A 23,732-nucleotide genomic window follows, 5' to 3' on the forward strand; every position below is an offset into this window, starting at 1 on the left:
AGGGATTTGACTGAGACAAGGTGGGGGAGGGGAAATGAGGAAACTGGAGAAATCTGAGTTCATCCCTTGTGGTCGGAGGGTTCCTAGGCGGAAGATGAGGCGCTCTTCCTCCAGCCGTCGTGTTGTTATGGTCTGGCGAATGAGGAGTCCAAGGTGCTGCAAGTCCTTGGTGGAAGGGAGGGGGATTTGAAGAGTTGAGCCATGGGGTGGTTGGATTGGTTGGCCTGGGTGTCCCAGAGGTGTTCTCCCCAATATAGAGGAGGCCACATCGGGTGCATCGGATGCAATAGATGATGTGCGTGGAGGTGCAGGTGAATTTGTGGCGGATAAGGACGGATCCCTTGGAGAGAAGTAAGGGAGGAGGTGTGGGCGCAAGTTTTGCATTTCTTGCGGTTGCAGGGGAAGGTGTCAGGAGTAGAGGTTGGGTTGGGGGGTGGTGTGGATCTGACGAGGGAGTCACGGAGGGAGTGGTCTTTTCGGAACACTGATAGGGGAGGGGAGGGAAATATATCCCTGGTGGTGGGGTTCATTTGGAGGTGGCGGAAATGACAGCGGATGATACGATGTATATGGAGGTTGGTGGCGTGGTAGGTGAGAACCAGTGTGGTTTTGGCCTGGTGGCGGTTTGAGGGGCGGGGCTCAAGGGCGGAGGAGCGGGAAGTGGAGGAGATGCGGTAGAGGGCATCGTCGATCACGTCTGGGGGGAAATTGCGGTCTTTGAAGAAGGAGGCCTTCTGGGTTGTACGGTATTGGAACTGGTCCTCCTGGGAGTAGATGCGGCGGAGACAAAGAAATGGGGAATATGGGATGATGTTTTTACAGGGTCAGGGTGGGAGGAGGTGTAGTCTAGGTGTAGTCCTCCCTCCCTTCCTAGACCTTTCCATTTCTATCTCGGGTGACCGAATCGACACGGACATTTACTATAAACCGAATGACTCCCCAGCTTTAATACACGGAGATATGTATGGGAATTTAAATGTTTCCTGCACCCAGCACACTCCCTCAATTTTTTAAAAGATGTGCTCTCCAGGTTGTTGGGCCTTGGGGTACGTCATACAGTAATAAGCGGAGACTTTAACCAACATATTAACCCCGAAGTGTACAGAATGCCCTGGGGTCTTTCAGGTATGTCCCCGCAATCCAGGCAGTTGGTGGACCTGAACAGTGAGCTGGGGTTGGTGGGTGTGTGGAGCCTCCACCCTGAAATCTGTATGAGGATTGGCATTTTTTTTTGCCCAGTTGAACTTTTTGAATTCGGTGCTGTTCTGTTGAATTGGGAAAATAGCCATTTCTGATCATGCAGCAATGTACATGGAGGATATGGTCAGTGGTCATGAGAAAAACTCACGGCAATGGCGCCTGGCTCCTTTGTTCCTGAAGGATAGCAAGTTTATTGAGTACTTTTTGGGGGAATTTAAATTTTTTGGGACATGTATTTGGGTACGGAAGTAATCCGTCAGTGCTCTCGGAGACTGCCAAGGCCGATGCGAGGGATTCAATTATTCTTACTCAGCGACTCATAAGTGGCAGAAGGCAGAGCAGCAGTGTATTCGCTAGGCTTGCCTGATTGCAGCTAAAATAGCATCCCTTGACAGACCATCTGTAACCAAGATGCAGCAGATTACAGCACCCAGGGCTACTTTGCATGCTGAGCTCAACCAGACAGCAAAGAGGGAAATCTCCTTTACGAAACAGAGATTATTTGAGGATGGTGATAAACCAGATAGATATCTTACATACTTGGCCAGAAAGAAGAATGCCCCCTAATCTACGACATCCATTATGAGAGATTGCTGGCACTCGTACTTGCGATGCCAGACATTTCTTTCGAATGGAATCAATTAATTTTGATCATGCCCAGGATACCAGGAACCACTGTAAGCTGAACTTTATTGTTTTAACGCCTGGAAACCAATCAAACAATGAGAATTGAATGTGTCATAGGGAGTATATAAACCTGGTATTTTGAAACTTAATAGGAAAGCTAACTGGACAGCTAACATCTTAATCTCAAATTAGAAAAAAAGTGTTTTATCCAATATGCTTTATTTACAGAAAAAAAACCAGAAAGAAGGTGACCCAGGGAGATGATCAGCTGGAACACTGAAGACAGCTGGGAAGACAGAGACTGTGCCATGTTCACATTAAGTTAATGTAACATTTAATAAGTGGGTTAATATTATCAGAGTTTTTCAGAGTTGTAGTCAGATAGTAAGCAGTTAAGAAAAGCGGGTTTGTGCTTGTGTGAATAATTGTTGTTTAGTGTTCACTATTCAGGTTCATAAAATGTATTGTTATTTTTGCTTGAATGGTGGAATTTGGGAGTACTCTGTCACTCGTGTTTTAACAGATTATGAGGCGAGGTGAGCTTCCTTTGGTGTTTGGTTTTTATTAACAGGGAGACTCGACATCGATGTCATAACAGTTTAGGAGCTTGTCATTCAGGCTTTGGACGGATGTGAATACATTAGGGCTACGAAAGGTCCAAGCAGATGACAACACTTGGCAATTATTATCCGAGATTTTAAGTAAAACGTAGATCAGAAAATTTGTTTCATTTTAGTTACATGTGCATGATGAAACGAAAAATGAGAGAAATGCATCTTTAAACTACTAACGAGGTTTGGGGTTTGAAAATGATTCCCAATTTACCAAGAAAGTTTATAAAGACAGAGGAAGGGCATACATTTAGAATTAGAAAATAGTTTAGAATTGGGTTTAACCAGGGGCAAAAGGGAAGCTGAAATTGCAATGGTGTTGGTTGAGCACTTCAGTGTATCGGCGAAACTGACAGAGTGCTCTGGATTTAGAAAAAGATAGATTGCAAATGCAGTAACTGCAGTTAGAAGATTAAAAAGTGATACAAAAAGAATGAAAGAAGAGAGGGGAAGAGAGGTAGAAGAGAACGAGAAAAAGAGAGAGGAAAAAAGAGAGAGAATTTGGACTTGTAAAGTTGTGAATTAATCAGCAAAGTCAAGTTAACAGGATAGAGATTAAAATAGAAGGTAGGGATATATATATATATATAAATAAGTTAAAACATTGCCATATTTTAATAAGAAAATACGGCTGCCTTTTTTATTTCATTTGAAAAATTGGATAGACAGATGGAGTGGTCAGAGAACATGTGGGTAATGCTAAGTCAGAATCAGCTGTTAGGCAGAGCTAGTGAGGTTTGTGCAGTGCTGTCAGATGAGCGGTCAAGAGGTTATGCAGATGTCAAACAGGCCATTTTGAATGCTTACGACTTGGTACCAGCAGTATATAGACAACGATTCAGAAATATAATGTTGGAACCAGGTCAGACTTATATTGAGTTTGAAAGAGTTAAACATAGTCAGTTTGATAGATGGGCATGGGCCTTAAAAATAGACAAGACATATAAGGCTCTGAGACAGATCATTCTGCTGGAAGAATTTAAAAACTAACTTACAGAGATGATCAGAGTTCATGCAAATGAGCAGGAAATTCAAGATGTGAGAAGCACATCTGTGGGCGGCACGGTGGCACAATGGTCAGCACTGCTGCCTCACAGCGCCTGAGACCCAGGTTCAATTCCCGACTCAGGCGACAGACTGTGTGGAGTTTGCACGTTCTCCCCGTGTCTGCGTGGGTTTCCTCCGGGTGCTCCGGTTTCCTCCCACAGTCACAAAGATGTGCGGGTCAGGTGAATTGGCCATGCTAAATTGCCCGTAGTGTTAGGTGCAGGATAAATGTAGGGGAATGGGACCGGATGGGTTGCGCTTCGGCGGGTCGGTGTAGACTTGTTGGGCCGAAGGGCCTCTTTCCACACTGTAAGTAATCTAATCTAATCTAAGAGTGGCAGTGGTGGCAGGTCAATTTGCGTTAGTGCATGAGCTGCAGTTTAGCTTCTGGTAGGATCTCCCTCCTGTGAGGGATAGAAATTTGGAGAAGGGGATATCCTACTCTACAAAACAATGATTGAGAGCACACTGGGAACAGTTTAATTTAGGTTAATAAATAAGCCGAAGAGAGTTGAAAGGAGGTGAAAGCCACAGGTGTTTTCACAGCACTGGAGTGGAATATATAGAATTACAGTGCCGGTGGTTTAAGAAGGGCACTGGGAAAAGGTGTCTTCACTGCCATAACACTAAGTCACAATGCTAGTCGTGGAAGAAAGGCACTGTGGGAAAAGATGTGGTAAAAGAGGCTAAGTCAGTGGCATTAGTGCAAGTATTAATGGAAACCCCAAGAAAAGTTGAGGAGCTGGAGGGGAGTGCACAGCCTAGGCAGGGGCTGGGTATGAAGTTAGTTCAAAGTTTGTGAGAAGATTTGTAGCTCGGGTGCTCGTTGTTGTGGTTCTGTTCGCCGAGCTGGGAGTTTTTCTTGCAAACGTTTCGTCCCCTTTCTCGGTGACATCTTCAGAGTTTGGGAGCCTCCTGTGAAGCGCTTCTGTGCTGATTCCTCCGGCTTTTATACTGGTTTGAATCTGCCGCTTCCAGTTGTCAGTAGCTGTCTGCTGCAGTGGCCGGTATATAGGGCCATGAATTTGATTGAGACAACACCACCATTATAGGCCAGGCCAAACAGAGAACAGCCAGGGAATTCCTAGAAGCATGGCACTCATCCACGAATTCGATCAACAGAACATTGACATCGACCCTATATACCGGCCACTGCAGCGGACAGCTACTGATAACCGGAAGCGGCAGATTCAAACCATTATAAATGCCGGAGGAATCAGCACAGAAGCGCTTCACAGGAGGCTCCCAAGCACTGAAGTTAGTACCTGATCTCTATAAAAAAAAATTCACCTCTGTGGGGGACGTTTACTCAGAAAGAACAGGGGGAGAAGGATAACAAGGTATAATGTTGTGAGGTACGGGATCTGCTTAGTCTCTATTATTCAAAAAGTGTGGCACTGGCAAAGCACAACAGGTCAGGCAGTGTCTGAACATCGACATATCAGGCACATGCCCTGCATATGGAAAGTGGTGGGGAGGGGAGGAGAAGGGGGGTGAACTATAAATAGGAGGGTAGAAATGAGCTTGGGGGGGGGCAGGTCAGTGGGAATGCGATTGGAAAATGAAGGTGTGAGTGATCGTGATAGGTCAGAGAGGAGGTTGCAGTGGACACGTGAGAAGGAAGGTGACAGCCAGGACAGTTGAAGAAGGCGATGCTGAGTTGAAGGGTTGGATATGGGATGAGGTTGGGAGAGGGAAGAATTGAAAACTGGTGAAGTCGACGTTGATGCCGTGTGGTTGGAGGGTCCCAGCTGTCCTAGCACCTATCCGCTTCACCCTGCCTTCTGATCTATCGCCATCACTCCCCACCTGCATCTACCTATCGCCTTCCAAGCTACCTTCCGCAAACTCCACCCCCACCCACCTATGTATCTCTCAGAACCATTTCCTCCCATCCCCTAGTTGCCTTATGAAGTGGTTATGCTTGAAACATGTATTCTCCTACTCCTTGATTGCTGGCTGACCTGATGTGCTTTTCCAGCGCCACACATTTCAACTGTGATCTCCAGTATCTGTAATCCACACATTCTCTCAGCATCTAAAAGTAAATGATGAAAACATTTGCACTCTTTCTGACAAATTACCTGAGAGATTGATCATTTGTGGAATGGGAACAGAAATGTAGTGCTCCCCTGTGTAAGATCAGGTTGGAGAATCAAATCAAGATTGGGTGCATATCAGTGGGAGTGAGTAACAGACCGTCAGTTTCAGAAATGCTGTTTAATCTTGAGAACACTTTAGCAGGATCCAAGGTGGGAGTGACACCTTTCGTGGTGGAGAAATCAAAGGAAGACCAGGAAATTGGGGAGTTAAAAGACAAATACCCAGGAAATTTTCCAGACTGTGTAATAACAAGATCTCACAGTCACAAGTTACAGCAAGAAGCAAAATATAAATAGAAAGACAAAAGAGTGGAAGTTTCATTAGTTGGCCTGCTGTTTCTTGTAATAGTGCAGGTAAAACCTGAACAGGCAGAGGGTCAGGCAGAGGTGTTTAGTCCTGAAGGGCTAATGGCCGTACAACAGAAGTTTACATAAAGTAATGCAAGCTCAGAAAAGGAATCAGAATATATTGTCGAGAGTTAGCAACTTAAAGGTAGAATCCTAACTGAAAATGGAGACCATAGCATGTAAGTGCAGTTGAGAAATGTGTCAAACTTAACCAGATTGTGTTGGCGGTAGCATACAGACAAAAACTGTTATGGGCATCACATTAACTACCTGCAGGAGGTCACCTGGAAGACTAAGACTAAGGTACACCTTATTTCTACTGGCCTGGAATGCACTAGGATGTGTTTTTTTTTTGCTATGTGTGTCATACATGCCAAATTGCAGGTAAGCCACCGGCAGGACGAAAATCAGAACCTTTTCTGCCAATTCTTGCATTCGACAGACCTTTCACGGGGGTTATGATTAGTTGTGTAGGGCCTCTTTCTAAACTAAAAGTGAAAACAAATATTTGCTGATCATAATGGATCCGTCTGTTAGATTACCAGAGGCCATTCCATTACGGAGTGTTAAGACAAAAAGGGAGGTGGAGAGGTTGGTAGCTTTCTTTACTCAGTACAGGCTACCCAGTCATCCAAGGGAGTTGTTTTACCAATCGGCTGTCTAAGTAAATCATGGATGGCTTAGGCATACAGCACTTCAAATCAAGAGCATCCCATCCTGAACCCAGTGAGCCTTAGAAAGTTGGCATCAGATATTGAAGACCATGTCAACAGTGCACTTTCAGGATTGGCCAAATGTATGGGATGAAGGTGTACCATTAAAATGTTTGCCATTAGTGATGCCCGAACGAATCTACTTTGTTTACTCCCTTAGAGTTAATGTTCGGACATGAAGTGAGAGGTATTTTGGAATTAATTAAAGATAAATTAACAGGACAAAAATCGGAGATCACACACTTGGATTATGTATCTGAAGTGGGGGAGAGATTGAATAGAGTATGGGAGTGAGCTAACCAGCACCTGAAGAGGGCAGAGCACAGAATGAAGTAAGTGGCAGGTAAAAACTATGAAATCTGTTTTATTTTCCCATGGGGATGCCATCAGGTTTACTGGCCCCTTCCAAATGGAGAAAAAGTCGAATCAGGTAAACTATCTGGTAAAGATGCTGCATATAAAAAGCGGTAGCAGGTATGTCGTTTGAATATGTTGTTAATATGGAGATAGGGAACTGGAGAAACTGGTGTTAGTTACTGCCCCCCAGAGTGAGGAATCAAAGACTGATGTCATGGAGTTTGATGTGCCTCAAAGTCCTTTAAATAACAAGGAAGTCCTTGAGGAGTGCGATAGGATAGCGACCTGTCTGTTGCAGGAACAATGGACCCAGTTGATTTTCATTGCAGCAGTATGAGGACATTTGCAGAACCATTATGGGAGGACTTACGCTTTTGTGTATGGGGTGAAAGTAGGGAATGCTGTTCTGATAAACGACACTCCTGCAGACTCAATCCTCACAATGCCACCGAGGCCCAGAAGGAAGTGGATGTGATGCTCAAAGAAGATATCATTGAACCAATCAGAGCTGATTCTGTTAGTTGCCAAACCTGATGGTGCTCAGCGACTTTGTGTGGACTATCAGAAGGTCAACTCGGAAAGAAAATCAGACTCCTATCCAATACCAAGATTCAAACACTACATACGTAAATTTTGACAAGCAACACACATCACAAAGTTGGACTTACTGTATGATTATTGGCATTTAACTTGATCAGCGGAAGTGAAAGAAATATCTGCATTTATAAACTTAAATGGCTAATATCAATTCAAAGTGATGCTCTTTGGAATGAATAATGCACCCGCCACATTCCAAAGACTCATGAACAGAGTTGTGGCCAGGTTAACAAATTGTGCAGTTTATCTTTTAGCTGCAGTGACCTTTAGCAAGTCATGGAAAGATCACATATTACAGTTGGCAGAGCTCGTGGAACGATTACAAGGGGGACAACTGACAATAAACATAAAGAAAACAGAATTTGCGAAAGCAGAGTTGACTTTCTTGGGACATTACATTGGACATGGAAGGTTGACCTGATGGAACACAAAGACGAAGGACATTTAGGAATTTCCACAACCATCCTCGAAGAAAGTGGAGCTTCGATTCTTGGGACTGAGTGGATTCCATTGGAAGTTTGTTCCAAACTTCAGCAGCGTCGTAGAATCGTTGATGGATTTACAGAAGAAGAACCCGAAATTTTGGTGTATAGAACAATTCCAGCAGGTATTTGAGAATGCAAAAGCAGCATTAACTACCGCACCAAATATTTTGGAAGTCTTCAAAGTTGAGATTGTTGATAGCGATATAGATGTTGGAGATGTATTGATGCAGGAACATGAGAATGGAATGGAATGGCCAATTAGCTATCTGTAAAAAAAAAGCGAACACCCACTGGAAAGAAAATGCTCCACTGTTTAAAAAGGATTATTGAGTTTGGTACTGGCCTGACAACATTTTGTTGATTATGGGACAAACAGGCTGTCGGACACAAATGTACCACAATCCTCTTGCATTTTTTGGAAGATTTAAAGACTAAAATATGAGAATATTTCATTTGTGTCTTAAGTTTTCTAGAATACTTACAGGGTGGAAACAGGCCCTTCGGCCTACAAGTCCACACTGACTCTCCGAGGAGCAACGCACCCAGACCCATTCTCCTACAATTATCCCTTCACCTAACACTGCGGACAATTTAGCATGGCCAATTTAGCATGGCCAATTCAACTACCGTGCACATTTTTGGACTGTGGGAGAAAACCGGAGCACCCGGAGGAAACCCACGCAGACACGGGAAGAACGTGCAAACTCCACACAGACAGTTCCTTGAAGCAGGAATTGAACCCGGGTCTCTGGTGCTGTGAGGCATCAGTGCTAACCACTGTGCCACACTTACAAAATATGCATGGCATGAGCCGTAAAGATGTGATAGCAGATGTGTTATCACAGATTTAAAGGAAAATGTGCAGATAAGATTTGACCCATGAATTTTTATGTGACAATGTGCACAGTCTAGCAGATTTGCTACATGAATGTTACTGACACGAACAGCACAAGTCTGAATGGTGTCTGGGTCTTTCTGCACATGGACACAGACTTGTTCAGGAGCTGAGGGACGGGAAACAAATTATTCTGAACATTGTGGAATCTTCAATGACCATTTCCACATTCTGATCTTATGGTGGGGAGGAGGGGGTGGCGGCGGGGAGACATTGATGAAGCAGCTGAAGATGTTTGTGAAGAGGAAGCTACCCTGATGATCTCCCACGGAGAGGAACCAGGACTGAGAGGATTGACATCCACGAACAACAAACATCTTCCTTTGTGCTATGATTGAATCCAACCAGTGGGGAGTTTACTTTGATTCCAACTAAGTGCAGTTTTATTAAGTACTTTGAAGTCATCCTGAGTCAACCACTGCCTTGATATCAGGGCCAGACACTCCTACCTGAACCCATGTGTTCACATCTTTCGATCATATCAACAGACCAGGATATAGTAGCAGCAAGTGTTCTCTTCAAACACATCGTATTGAATGTCAGGAATTCTCTTATCCAGAGTGTTTGGGGAGCTAGAAGACTAATTACTTGAAAAGGAGATAGATGGATGTTGACCTGTTGGAGAGATGAGGGATGTGAAGAATCAGGCATTAAAGAGGATCTGAGACCAAGAGCAGGTCAGCCATGATCTTAGTGAAGGATGAGTCAGGTTTGGGAGAGTGGTGAACAATATAACCCTGTTTCTGATGTTCTCCCATTCTGTTATTGGAAACTTAGTTGGAGTTATTTTCCTGGAAGTTCTGTTATTGAATATTGCAGTCAGGGAGATCAGAGGATTCCGTGAGCAATCCCTGGGAGAGGTCTGTGGGCTGTATTCACAGTGAACCTCGGTCGAAAACATGACAAACAAATGAAGCACAAGTTGCAGAGGGGAAGCTCTGTAAAGAGAGATGAAGGGCCTCTTTCATACCCAGCTTGGGTTTTCAAGTCACATTTTCCAAACCACCCCAAACCATGTGGCACAGTCTTGAGGGATTGAATTGTTTCCTCTCTTTCTGTTCACCGGTTTAAAGGGGGAAGTAGCCTCTAACTGCTCCTGTCTAGCAGGTTTGAGGGGCTGAATGGAACACAGAAACCTGGGACTGAGGAGCAGGAATGGGTCATTAGACACTGAGCCTTCTCTACCACGCACTAAGATTGTGGCTGATCAGGTTGTGGTCTCAGCCCCACTTTCCTGTCTGTATCCCAATATCCATGACTCCCTTTTCTGTCACATATCTAACTAACTCAGCTTTGAATTAATGTGAACGTATAGGCACCTAAACTTTCGGTGAAGAGAATTCCCGCTCCAAACGTCGTTTCAGAATTTCTCCTCATCCCTCTTATAGAATCAGACAGCCATGCAGAATGGAAACGGACCCGTTAGGCTAATCTGTCCACTCGGACCAGATAACCAAATCAGATCAAGTCCAATTTGCTAGTATTTGGTCAATATCCCTTCTGTATCATGCACATTTTAAATGTGCGATTGTAACGGACTTCACCACTTCCTCTGACAGCACTTTCCATACACACACCACTCTCTGTGTGAAACATTTACCGCTAATCGGCCTTCTAAATCATCCCCCGTCTGCCTTCAGCCTATGCCCTCTTGTTCTAGAATACCCTATCATGGGGAACGAATAGTGGCTGTTCAGAATATCCAAGCCACTGATAATTTTATAAACCTCTATAATGTCACCTCACATCCTCTGACTCCAGGGGGTAACAGCTCAACCTAATCAGCCTCTCCAAAAAGCTGAAACCTTCTGTCCTGGAACATTCGTGTAAATTTTTCTGCAGACAATCGAGTTGTACGCAGTAATCTTAAAGTGGCCTCACCAACTTCCTGTACAGATGCAACATGCCACCACAACTCCTATACTCAATGCTCCGACTGATTATCGCAAACGTGCCGAATATGTTCTGCACCATTCTGTCTACCTGCGACTCCACTTTCAAGGACAATGTACCTGCAGCCCTATGTCCCTTTGTTCTCCAACACTCCCCAGGACCTTACCATTAAGTGTATAATTCCTGCCCTGATATGCCTTTCCAAAATGCAAAACCTCATATTTCTCTGAATTAAACTTCATCTCTTACTCCTTGCCCCTTTGTCCCATCTAATTGTGGTCTCTGAGATAATCGACTACACCACCTTTCTGATGTAATCTGTAAACTTACTAAGCAAGCTTCCGATGTTCACACTGAAATCCTTGATATCAATGATGAAATGCTGTGAACTCAGTACTGATTCTTGCAGCACACTGCAGGCCATAAGCCTCCTAACCGTCTACCTTCAAGCCATTTGTGAATCCAATTGACTAGCTTCTTCGGCATCCCCTGTAACCTACCCTTACTAATCTGCCTACCAGTCGGAATGTTATGAACACCTTGCTGAGGCCCATTGGACAATGTCTACCAAACTGGCTTCATCAATCTTCTTTGTCACCTCTTCATAAAACTCAAACAAATTAATGAGACGTGATTTCCCATGCAGAAAGCCACGTTGCCTTCCCCGATCAGCCCTTACTTTCCCAAATGTATGTAAATGCTATCCCTCAGAATCCCCTCCAACAACTTACCCATCACTGACATCAGGCTCACCGGTCTATAGTTCCCCGGCTTTTGAGTCATTGTTTCATTTTCTAGTCCCACTCCTCCACTGCTCACAACAAATGTTAAATGTAACCAGGTCGGTGATATGGCCAATGATATCGGTCTCAGACAAGGTCAGGGTCAGTTTTAGGAACAAGTCAGGCTAGTTTATTTAATCTGCTAAAACAACACGTTTATGATCCAGAGCAATGTTACTCAAACTAAGATGGAAAGATGAATGCCAAAGTGTTTGGGTATTGCAAATATATAATCGATAACACACACTAACAAAATCTCTGCAATTTTGACTTGAAAGAACTTTGTCCAAAATTATTGTAACTCAAGACAAAAATAAAAATTGAGAGGTCGTCCAAAATATTATTCTGCTTGTGAAAATTTTCTCCTCACACAGCTGCCGGCAATGAAATTTCATCCTGCAACAGTTGGACTTGGCTGAATTCCCTTCACATTCGGCAATGAGGAGATTCCAAAGAATCCTGGTCAGGAGTCCTCCAATCGTTAGCACAGTGGCTCAGTGGGTAGCAGTGCTGCCTCAGAGCACCAGAGTCTTGGGGTCAATTCCAGCCTTAGGTGACTGTCTGTATGTAGTTTGCACATTGTCATCTTGTCTGTGTGAGCTTCTAAATGGATGCTCCAGTTTCCTACCACAGCTCAAACTGTGTAGTTTAGGTGGATTGCTCACGCTAAATTGTCCAGAGTGTTCGGGGATTTCTAGATTATGTGCATTAGTCAGATACAAATGTAGGAGATTGGGCCTGGGAAGGTTGGTACGGGCTTGTCAGGCTGAAGGGCCTGTTTACACCCTAGAGGAATTCTATAAAAATAAGAACGGTAATGATGACTATATTTATCACACGGATGAGCCCTGGAATGGTAGGTCTAACATATGAGGAACGGCTGAGGATCCTGGGATTATATTCATTGTAGTTTAGAAGATTAAGGGGAGACTTAATAGAGACGTACAAAATAATACATGGCTTGGAAAGGGTGGACGCTCGGAAATTGTTTCCATTAGGCGAGGAGACTAGGACACGTGGACACAGCCTTAGAATTAGAGGGGGTCAATTCAGAACAGAAATGCGGAGACATTTCTTCAGCCAGAGGATGGTTGGCCCTGTGGAATTCATTGCCACGGAGTGCAATGGAGGCCGGGACGCTAAATGTCTTCAAGGCCGAGATTGATAGATTCTTGTTGTCTCGAGGAAATAAGGGCTATGGGGAGAACGCTGGTAAGTGGAGTTGAAATGCCCATCAGCCTTGATTGAATGGCGAAGTGGACTAGATGGGTCGAATGGCCTTACTTCCACTCCTATGTCTTATGGTCTATAGAGCTTTTTTGTTTTAGCTCGCACAGATGGGCGGCACGGTGGCACAATGGTTAGCATTGCTGCCTCACAGCGCCTGTAGACCTGGGTTCAATTCCCGACTCAGGCTACTGACTGTGTGGAGTTTGCACGTTCTCCCCGTGTCTGCGTGGGTTTCCTCCGGGTGCTCCGGTTTCCTCCCACAGTCCAAAGATGTGTGGGTCAGGTGAATTGGCCAAGCTAAAATTGCCCGTAGTGTTAGGTAAGGGGTAAATGTAGGGGTATGGGTAGGTTGCGCTTCGGCGGGTCGGTGTGGACTTGTTGGGCCGAAGGGCCTGTTTCCACACTGTAAGTCTAATCTAATCAGATTGGTGTAATGAGGAACAATGAGGGAGAGAGAATGCAATAGGCCGTTTCTTCTCGGGCAGATTACATTTTCTCCCTCTCTGAGTTGACTCACACAATAATGTCATCCTCTCGCAATCATGTGAGGTCTCCTTGCACATTGTCTGAACAATGTTTCCATCACATTCCCTGTTCCATGTAGATGCATCATTACTGCGGTCATGCAAAGAGCCATACAATTAGCAGAAAATGGTCTCGGTCGATTTGAAGATATGTTTACTTGTCCCATGTTTAATGTATTCAGAATACCTGTGTTAAAGTGAATGTATTTTGTAATAAATACACAAATTGCTGGAAAAGCTCTGCAGGTCTGTCAATATACAGATGCCTTTTACATGATGTAGTTGTACCAGGCTGCACCACTTCCTCTGGCAGCTTATTCCTTACGCACACCACCCTCTGTGTGAAAAGGTGCCGTTTAGGCCTCATGAAAACCTTTCCTTTCTCACTTTCAACCAATGCCCTCTAGTCTTGAACGCCCCTAACCTGGGGAAAAACCCTGTCTACTCACCCTATCTATGACCGTTCTGATTTTATAAACCTTTTCTGCTGCGAAATGTGACTCCAATCAACACGAATGGTTGTACTTTCAGTCATCCTGGGCCTAAATTCTGAAATTCAATACTGACACCTCTTCCTTATTACAATTCTAAATTCATTTTAGTCAGTTTGTTTAGATTTATCATGAGACACTTGTGTGGGGTTTACACCTAGACCTTTGTGCCCAGAGGTAGGGACACTAGCATCACTCAGCAATATCCATAAAGCTGTAACATTATTCTCCTGTGTGTTTGTTCATCAGCCTGTCTTGACATGATGTGACATACCTCTGCAACAGGCAGGACTTGAATCCAGGCTTTCTAGTTCAGAGCTGGGAACAGTACCACACAAGTTCAGGAATTGGAATCAAATCCAGAGCTCTGGCTCAGAGGCAGTGACATTACCCACTACACTACCATACCAAGACTTTGGGTCATATTTCAAGGGTCAGCTTTCAGCTCGGTGTGGTTTTATTATAATCAGGTTACCTTACTGAATTACACCAAATGCTTTCTATTGTTAAACAAATGCAAAATGTTTGCCTCAACTGTAGGATGTTGAGTACACGTGCTGTGGCATCAAAATTAACTATGAACATCTTTAATTGCCATTATCTGTAGTCCGCAATATTAGGGATGAAATCTTGCAGACACTCTCTGCATGACGAAGGGTCTCAAATAGATATTTATTACTGAACACCAGAGACGGAGAAAAACCATATTTTCTGGTCCCAAAACACCGATCAGTATTACCCAACTCTAACGTGCGACTGCCCTCTTCCTGAAACAATGAAATGATATCAGTCCGCTGATTACTGTCCAACCTCTCTTCCCCATTGTCAGTGTATGCAATCTGTCCTTCCTCCCTCTAACCACACAAGGCAAACCAAGCTCAGGGACTTTGTGAAAATCAAGGTCGAACTGTGCAAGCCTTCTGGAGCCGGGGAGGATATTTTAAAAAGGGGAGAGTGAGGAGGTGGTAATTACACTTACTGGGTTGAGGGGTGGCAGATGGAGTTTAGTTTAGATTAATGCGAGGTATTGGATTTGGTAAATCAAACAAGAGCAAGACCAATACAATTAAAACTAGGGTCTTTGGCGATGTTTTAGAACAGAGACCTAGACCATCAGATATAATTCTTTAAATTTTGCATCTCATATAGATAGTGTGGTTAAGAAAGTGTTTAACACACTTGTCTTCATTGGTCAGACATTTGAGTATCAGAATTGGAACGTCATGTTGAGGTTGTGGGACCTCTCCTGGAATACTGCGTCCAGTCTGGACATCCTACCCGCTCATTCCATAGGCACATCACCCTCTGGGTGAAAAAAGCTGCCTCTTAGGTCACTTTAAAATGTTTCCCTCTCACCTTAAAACTATTTCCACTGCACGTTCATTCTGAAATTCAATACCTCCTTATCAAATACTTTGATATTACTGACCTTGATATTATTAAGCTGGAGAGGATTGAAAAGAGATTAACCTGGATGTGGTTAGGAATGGAGGAATTGAGCGATAAAGAGAGGCTGGATAAGCTGGGACTGTTTTCACTAGAGAGTGAGATTAAGAGGTAACTTTACAGAAGTTTATAAAATCATGAGGGGTACAGACAAGCTGAAGGAGTGATGTCTTTTCCAGAGAGTTGGGGATTCAAAACTGAGGGATATTTTAAGATGCGAGGAAAAAGTCATGGGGGGGTGGGTGTAATTATTTTAGACAGCAGCTGGCTTCAGTGTGGAATGAACGTGCAGAGGAAATGGTGAAAACAGGGACAGTTACAATGTTCAAAGGACATTTACATCAGTACATGCATAAGACATCAGATTGGATGGTACGGGTACTGTGAGCAGCTGCCCTCTCCCTCCTCCTCTCCCTCTCTGAATAAATCCCTGTTGGTTTTCACCCTCTGCCCATGCCTGTGCAGTGGCATGGGGAGGCCAGCAGACGGTGGCATTGCATCACTTCAAGCAGCGCAGAGACTGCCAGACTTGCCCCACACAGAGACATACAGAGACACACATGGGAATTGTTAGGACACGGCATTGAGCTCATCTGGTAATTTAAACTAAACGTGAAGAAATGCTCAGTTTGCCTCGTACATTGTTAAAGTATGTGTGACAGAGAACTCCCCAAAATCCACTGTTTGAATAAAAACATCAATCAGGCGAGTCTCTGTGTGGAGTTTGCACATTCTCCCCGTGTCTGCTTGGGTTTTCTCCCACAGTCCAAAAATGTGCAGGTTAGGTGAATTGGCCATGCTAAATTTCCCGTCGTGTTAGGTGAAGGGGTAAATGTAGGAGTATGGGTCTGGGTGGTATATGCTTCGGTGGGTCAGTGTGGACTTGTTGGGCCGAAGGGCCCGTTTCCACACTGTAAATAATCTCATCTAATCTAATTTTTTTTTAACTCTGAAAGTGAATATTTTAAATCAACGATTCAAAACTCTGAGATAGTCTTTCTCTTAACTGCTTAAACCAGACTCCAGCTCTATAGCGATATAGTGTTTCTGGGTCTGCCATCTTCTCATGTCTCAGGTACTTGTAAGCTTTCAGTTCAGAACAGCATTTCCTCTCTCTTAAAGGTACAGTACACACTTTCAACTTCATCATATTATACCCTGATGAATATAAATAAGAGGAACCTATCAAATTTCTCTTGCTCAGTGGTTTGTCAATATTTCGTCAACTCCGTCTGGTGTGCATCAGGATTTTGTTGCTCCATTGATAGTATGTCATTATTCGACATATTCCCTCTGTCCATGGGAATATATCAGTATTTCACCTACTCACACTCCTGTGTGTGGGGCAGGAATTCAGTTGTTTCATGGGGACTGTGACACTTCCGCAACTACACTGGCACCACCCCCCACCTTTTCCTCCGCTACATCAATGACTGTATCGGCGCTGCCTCGTGCTCCCACGAGGAGGTTGATCAGTTCATCAGCTTTACCAACACCTTCCATCCCGACCTCAAATTCACCTGGACTGTCTCAGACTCCTCCCTCACCTTCCTAGACCTTTCCATCTCTATCTCGGGCGACCGACTCAACACAGACATCTACTATAAACCGACTGACTCCCACAGCTACCTGGACTACACCTCCTCCCACCCTGCCCCCTGTAAAAACTCCATCTCATATTCCCAATTCCTTCGTCTCCGCCGCATCTGCTCCCAGGCGGACCAGTTCCAATATCGTACAGCCCAGATGGCCTCCTTCTTCAAGGACCGCAGATTCCCCCCAGACGTGATCGACGATGCCCTCCACCGCATCTCTTCCACTTCCCGCTCATCCGCCCTTGAGCACCGCCCCTCCAACCGCCACCAAGACAGAACCCCACTGGTTCTCACCTACCACCCCACCAACCTCCGTATACAGCGTATCATCCGCCGTCATTTCCGCCAACTCCAAACGGACCCCACCACCAGGGATATATTTCCCTCCCCTCCCCTATCAGTGTTCCGCAAAGACCACTCCCTTCGTGACTCCCTCGTCAGGTCCACACCCCCCACCAACCCAACATCAACTCCCGGCACCTTCCCCTGCAACCACAGGAAATGCAAAACTTGTGCCCACACCTCCTCCCTTACCTCTCTCCAAGGCCCCAAGGGATCCTTCCATATCCGCCACAAATTCACCTGCACCTCCACACACATCATCTATTGCATCCGCTGTGCCCGATGTGGCCTCCTCTATATTGGGGAGACGGGCCGCCTACTTGCAGAACGCTTCAGGGAACACTTCTGGGACGCCTGGGCCAACCAACCCAACCACCCCGTGGCTCAACACTTTAACTCTCCCTCCCACTCCCCCGAAGACATGCAGGTCCTTGGACTCCTCCATCGCCAGAACATAACAACAAGACGGTTGGAGGAAGAGTGCCTCATCTTCCGCCTGGGAACCCTCCAACCACAAGGGATGAACTCAGATTTCTCCAGTTTCCTCATTTCCCCTCCCCCCACCTTGTCTCAGTCGATTCCTTTGAACTCAGCACCGCCCTCCTAACCTGCAATCCTCTTCCAGACCTCTCTGCCCCACCCCACTCCGGCCTATCACCCTCACCTTGACCTCCTTCCACCTGTCACATATCCATCGCCCCTCCCCCAAGTCCCTCCTCCCTACCTTTTATCTTAGCCTGCCTGGCACCCTCTCGTCTTTCCTGATGAAGGGCTCTGGCCCGAAACGTCGAATTTCCTGTTCCTTGGATGCTGCCTAACCTGCTGTGCTTTAACCAGCAACACATTTTCAGCGACTGTGACACTATGACAATCTCAATGTTTGCAGATGGCACCGAACCTGCAAGAATTGTAAAGTCTATGGTGGACAGTGTGGAACTCTAACAGGACAGTGACACGCTGGTAGATGGAGATAAATGCAGAGCAGTGTGAGGTGATACACTTTGGTAGGGAAGACAATGAAAGACAGTTTAAAACAGACTGTGCCATTATAAAGGGGCTGCAGGAACAGAGAGCGCTGCGTGTATATTAGCACAGATTGTTGAAGATGTCAGGACAAGTGGGGAGAGCAGTAACTATCACAGATTAGCTTCAGTATCCGTCTCCGTGTTCCCTTCCTGGGAGGTAGTAGTGACGATGTGTTGTGAGCTCACCCTCCTGCCCCCCGAGACCGTGGGGATTCCATTTGTCCCAGCTCAACTCAGAAGGGAGATGGCATCAGGGCCACGGATTCTAAGTTGTGCCGGGGGGAAACGGAGCTGCCAGTGGGTTTAAAGTGAGAGTTGCCCTTCACTCAACATTGTTCCTTACTCGGTCGGTGGGACGTGGATGTTTCAGAATCCCCACACGAGGCTTCCAGGGTCGTACTAGGGTCCTCCCCACATGGCAGGGGAAGGGGGCGTGAGGGAATGGATATCGGGCACTCCACCACCCGGCTTTGCACTTTCTGTCCTATTCCAGGCTGTTTCTCCCGGAATGGGAAGAAGGGAGGGAGTGAGGATGGGAGTGGGTGGCTCTGCTGTTAGTGCCGGTGTAGGTGGGGGACATGGGGAGGGGTCCGGATGGAGTCAGTCCCAATTGTTGTATCCATGAAGTGTTATTAGTGTGAGGGGTAAAGTGGAGGGAGGGAGTAAGAGAGAGGGAGAGAAAGAGCGGAAGAGAGAGGGGGGAGAGAGAGTGTGGTGGGGGGGCGGGGGAGAGGGGAAGGTGCCATAACAGATATACAGTGAGTGTGAAGGAGCAGAGAGAGTATGGTGATCGTTATCCTGACAGAGCGGGGAAGGTTATTGATGCTGGTCCTGCATTGCTGGACATTTCTTCAGACCACAGATACTGCACTGAGCTGGGTGGGGAGCTCAGACCATGCTCGGTGGGTCTGGTGCTGTGGCCCCCTCTGGGAAGAGAATGGGTCCCCTGTGTACTAGCCCATCCACCAGGACCTCCGTGGCACCAGTGCCAGGGATCACTGAATACCCAGGGCACCCGGGCAATGGTGAGTCCCTCTAGCTATGATGGGTGGGAGAATCGGGCTGGTATTGAATTAGAGGGACACCATGGGGATCGGGTGGGTAGTTAATGAAGTGAGTCCAATACGATAGCACCAGGGAACTAGCTCAGTTTCGTGCGGATGGCACACTCTGTCACACTCAATGCAAATGGCACTGAGAGATATTATTGTCAGAATCTGCCCAATGAGTTTTGGATTCTGTTGAAGACAGTCCCATTTACAAAGCTATAGAACTAATGTTCATCCAAAACTCTCCATCATTTCACCTCACACCAATAACCGTTTTTCCCATCTTTCCGAGGAAGACAGCTCATGTTACCGAATGCTATTGAAGTGTCTATATTTCAGCATTCTGAAACCTGGGAACACATCCTTCCATGAGACTGTCTCTCAATCTCCCCCTCTCTGTCTATACCCCAAACCCATCCCATGTGGTGATATTTAAACTGATTCCCCCTCCATCTCTGTCTCTCCCTGTCAGTGATGTTCACACCCACAGCACCCCCTTGTCATGGCACAATGGAGATATGTAGCTGTAAATGGATGGGAGCTGCACATCCTGGCATTTCCTGCATGGACTGCAAGTTGCCCCACACTGTGCAGTAATCTCACACAATGTTACTGTGCAATGCACTGGGGTGGGGTACACAGCCCTACATGCTGGGAGGGTAACTGCTCCTGGGTTACAGATCAATGCACTGGGGTGATGTGCACAGCCCTACATGCTGGGAGGGTGACTGCTCCTGGGTTACAGATCAATGCACTGGGGTGGGGTACACAGTCCTGCATGCTGGGAGGGCGACCGCACCTGGGTTACAGATCAATGCACTGGGATGGGGTACACAGTCCTACATGCTGGGAGGGTAACTGCTCCTGGGTTACAGATCAATGCACTGGGATGGGATACACTGTCCTACATGCTGGGAGGGTGACTGCTCCTGGGTTACAGATCAATGCACTGGGGTGGTGTACACAGCCCTACATGCTGGGAGCGTATCTCCTCCTGGGTTACAGAACAATGCACTGGGGTTGTGTACACAGTCCTACATGCTGGGAGGGTAACTCCTCCTGGGTTACAGATTAATTCACGGGTGATCACTGCACAGGTCGCTGTGCTGGTCAGACTATCTGGTTGAGGTTTATCGATAATGCAATGATGTGGTCAGTGGTGCTCCCGTTACTGGACAGCTATGTAGACTGTGCACAGTACATCATGTTGGTGGGGTGGATGGGGGGGATAGGTGATGGACAGGTCTATGCGATCCCCTGAACGTTCTGTCCCTGACATTCTAGAACTGACATTCCCAGGAACGTTCTGTCCCTGATATTGTTTGTGAACGGCCCGACGTCAGTGAATTGAACAAACGATAAGATCGTGAGGGAAGAGATCCCATTCCAGGGAGAAGGAGACACTGTTCCGAAGGCTCCTCAGGCAGTTAAAGGCGTGAATACGTTTTCCCTGCATTTACATTTCTTCGCGACACAGGATCGATCACAATTTAGACCAAAATACAGGAATTCCTAAACTCTGTCTGTCTTCAGGAAACTGGGAAAGAATCCTTCAAGACAGCAACGCTTCCACCCTCCATATTAGGAACTGGGAAGTAGTGATCTGTGTCTGCTCTTAAGTGATCGAGTGTGTGGGAATGTTCTAGAAACTATCTGTCCTTATGGATGTGTCTCTGTGTGTTTGGGGAGGGAGGGTTTCTTGTGGTTTATGTCACATTTTTGTCAGGAATTCAGACCTTCCCATTTGTTATTCCAGCTCCAATTATTTTAATAAATCCCTGAATACAGGGACACATTTGAAAATCTCACTGGGTCCCCGATCAAACGGGTCGCTTTGCCTCCAGGCTGGTGGATAATGGGTTTGTTTTCCTTCCTCACAGTTAACGTAGTGACCATCTACATCCTGCTTTATAAAGATTGTGGATTGTCTCCATGTGTCAGACTTTACCTGGGGGCCATGGCAGCGGCGGATCTCCTGGTCATTATCCTGGACCTGATCCTGAGACGCGTTCCCATTGTTTATCGGGAAAAGTTTTATTTCCTGCTGTACTCCGTCCCCGTGTGTAATATCCGCGCCGTCCTGCTTTATGCAGCCACTGACTGCTCTTTCTGATTCACCGTCACTTTCACCTTTTGATCAGTTTGTGGCCATTTGTTGCCAGAAGCTGAAAAGTAAATATTGCAGTGAGAAAACGGCGGCTGTGGTTCTGGGAGCAGTGACTGTGCTGAGCTTTTTAAGGAACATTTCCCGGTATTTTATGTTTACAGCTCGGTATTCACTGCGGAACACCCTCTGGCTTAGTGATGTAACAGGCGGTGTTTCATTCTCCATTGTCTGGGCCACAATCGAGTTCCTCCACCACATTCTAACCCCGTGTGGTCCCATTTCTCCTGATTCTGCTGCTCAATGTTCTCACCGTCAGACACATTTGAGTGACCAGCAGAATCCGCAGGAGACTCCGCACTCACACCAATGGGGACGCTCAGTCTGATACAGAAATGAGAAACCGAAAAAAATCCATCATTTTACTGTTTGTGATTTCGGCCAATTTCATCCTGCTATGGTCAATGTTCATTCTGCATTCTATATGGGGCCGGATGTGGGATATTGGGTATAAGTCTGTGTTTCTCGATGCCTTTGTGCGGGAATTGGGCTTCATGCTGCAGCTCCTCAGTCGCTGCACAAACACCGCGATTTATGCCGTGACCCAGACTAAGTTCAGGCAGCAGCTGAAGAAGGTGCTGAAATATCCCTTCACCCAAATCCATCCATCAATCAAATTCCCTCATTAATCAATCCATCCGGGATTTTCTCATTTCAGTTCAGTGTTTCAGCAATGGAGCAGCCTGTCGCTACGGTAAAAGAGTGAGGGTAGCGCTGGTTTGTCCATCCTTACCCCACAGGGGGGTTACAGGGAATCATTTCAATGTTTCTCACAACTCAGGGGCCAGTGAGAAAAGGCACCATCCCACTGACTGTATCCATCACTTCCATTTGTAACCAATAAAAATGTTGATTAAAGTGTGCCGAGCAGCAGAATGACTGATGTTGTTGTGTGACTTTGTGTTGGAGAAGTTGAGCTGGAGAGAGACAGACTCAGCCCCAAGTCCTGGTCCTCAGGGAAGGGGACGGCACTGGGTCCTGAGCTCAGGAGCTTGGTTTAACTCCCTCTGTCCTTACTTTCCCTTCTGGGTCTCCCACTCCAACTTGGCTCTTAGCAGAATTCACCTTCCTCCATTTGTCCCTCTCCCTCCATATATCCCTCCCACTCTCACACTGCGCTGCTACTTCTCTCTCCTTTCCCCATTTACATACTCAATTCCACTGTCGTTGCCTTCCCCAATCTCATTCACTCTCTCCATCTTGCGATCATAACCTTCCAATGTTACTGTCTTCCTGGAATCCTTCGGTGCTGGGGGAACAGAAGGTTGTCGATCTTCAGGCCGATGTTAGGGAACAGAGATTGGGGCGGCATATCAGGGCATTGCCAGGACAACAGTATAGAGCTTGGGCCAAACGCCATTGCTCGGGGACATAGTGTGTGTGAGAACACCAGCCGTTTTTAGGGGGGAAAAAGGTGGAGTGGCACTGTAGGTTGTGGCTTAGACTGGTACAATAGGATATCACAAACTGAACATATTGTGTGGGACCCACTGTCTGTTACTCAGGGAATGGAATGAGGATAGGGTTAAAGGCCATTTAGAGGGGATCGACTGGGTCGGTGTTCACAGGCAGGAGCTCAGTTTAAGGTGTGTGAGGAGTGTGATGGTGGGAGACTGTGAGTGCAATGCTGGAAGAGTGTGCGAGGGAGTGAGCCTGATGGTGGGACAATGTGTGTGGGAGAGCGCGTGACGGTGGGGGAGAGTGTGGGGGAGTGAGGCTGACGGTGAGGGCGTGTGCAGGGGAGTGAATGGGACAATGGGTCTGTGTGGCAGAGTGAGTGTGATGGTACGGATGTACGAGGGAGTGCGGGAGACGGTGGGGGCATGTGCAGCGGAGTGGATGGGACAATAGGAGAGTGTGGGAGAATGAGCCTGATGGGAGGCAATTGTACGAGTGAGTGAGGGAGACTGTGGGGGTGTGTGCAGTGGAGTTAACGGGACAATGGGAGTGTTTGGGATAGTGAGCGTGATGGTGGAGGAGTGTGCGAGGGAGTGAGTGTGATGGTAGGGAAGTGGACAGGGGAGTGAGAGCGACAGTGGGGACATGTGCGGGGGAGTGAATGGGACAATAGGAGAGTGTGGGAGAGTGAGCCTGATGGGAGGGAATTGTACGAGGGAGTGAGGGAGACAGTGCGGGCATGTGCAGGGGAGTGAACGGGACAATGGGAGTGTATGGGAGAGTGAGCGTGATGGTGGGACAGTCCACGGAG

Source organism: Hemiscyllium ocellatum, chromosome 33, assembly GCF_020745735.1.
Source record: "Hemiscyllium ocellatum isolate sHemOce1 chromosome 33, sHemOce1.pat.X.cur, whole genome shotgun sequence".
Taxonomy (NCBI): Eukaryota; Metazoa; Chordata; class Chondrichthyes; order Orectolobiformes; family Hemiscylliidae; genus Hemiscyllium; species Hemiscyllium ocellatum.